Source organism: Myotis davidii, unplaced genomic scaffold, assembly GCF_000327345.1.
Source record: "Myotis davidii unplaced genomic scaffold, ASM32734v1 scaffold134, whole genome shotgun sequence".
Lineage (NCBI taxonomy): Eukaryota > Metazoa > Chordata > Mammalia > Chiroptera > Vespertilionidae > Myotis > Myotis davidii.
This window is the reverse complement of record NW_006288853.1, coordinates 4,996,756-4,997,266: the sequence shown is the minus strand read 5'-3', so window position 1 is coordinate 4,997,266 and position 511 is coordinate 4,996,756.

Below are 511 nucleotides of genomic sequence, written 5' to 3'. Positions count from 1 at the left end.
CCTCCCCCTCCCCCCGCCCCGGCGTGCAGCTCCGCCAGCCAGGGGGCGGGACAGACTCCAACTGTTCGCTGCAAAAAAGAGCCTTTGACAAGTGTCCCCACCCACTGTCAGGTGGCAAAGCCTCCAGTCCACCCAAGCTCCCGGGATCTGCCAGCTCATCTCCTCGTCCCAGATGCCCCCAGGTCTCCAGGAGCACGCGTCCCGGCCCAACTGCCACCTCGTTCCCACCCGGGGGCCTGGGCAAAGCCACCTGGCTGTCCCGGGGCGACGCGCACACGGCAGTGCCGAGACTCACGCAAATAGACGGGGTCGCTGTCAGTTCTAGAGCAGCTCCGAGCGCTGACGAGAGGTCACACCATGCGACCTGGGCGAGGCTGCGCCACAGCAGGAAGCAGGTGTGGGGGGAGGAGGCTGCCAGGACCGAGGCTCTCCACGGAGCTCTGCTGCTTGTCTTGGGGGTGTGTTTAGCCAAGCAAGCGTTCTGCAAACATTGGCTGAACAACCCGCTGTT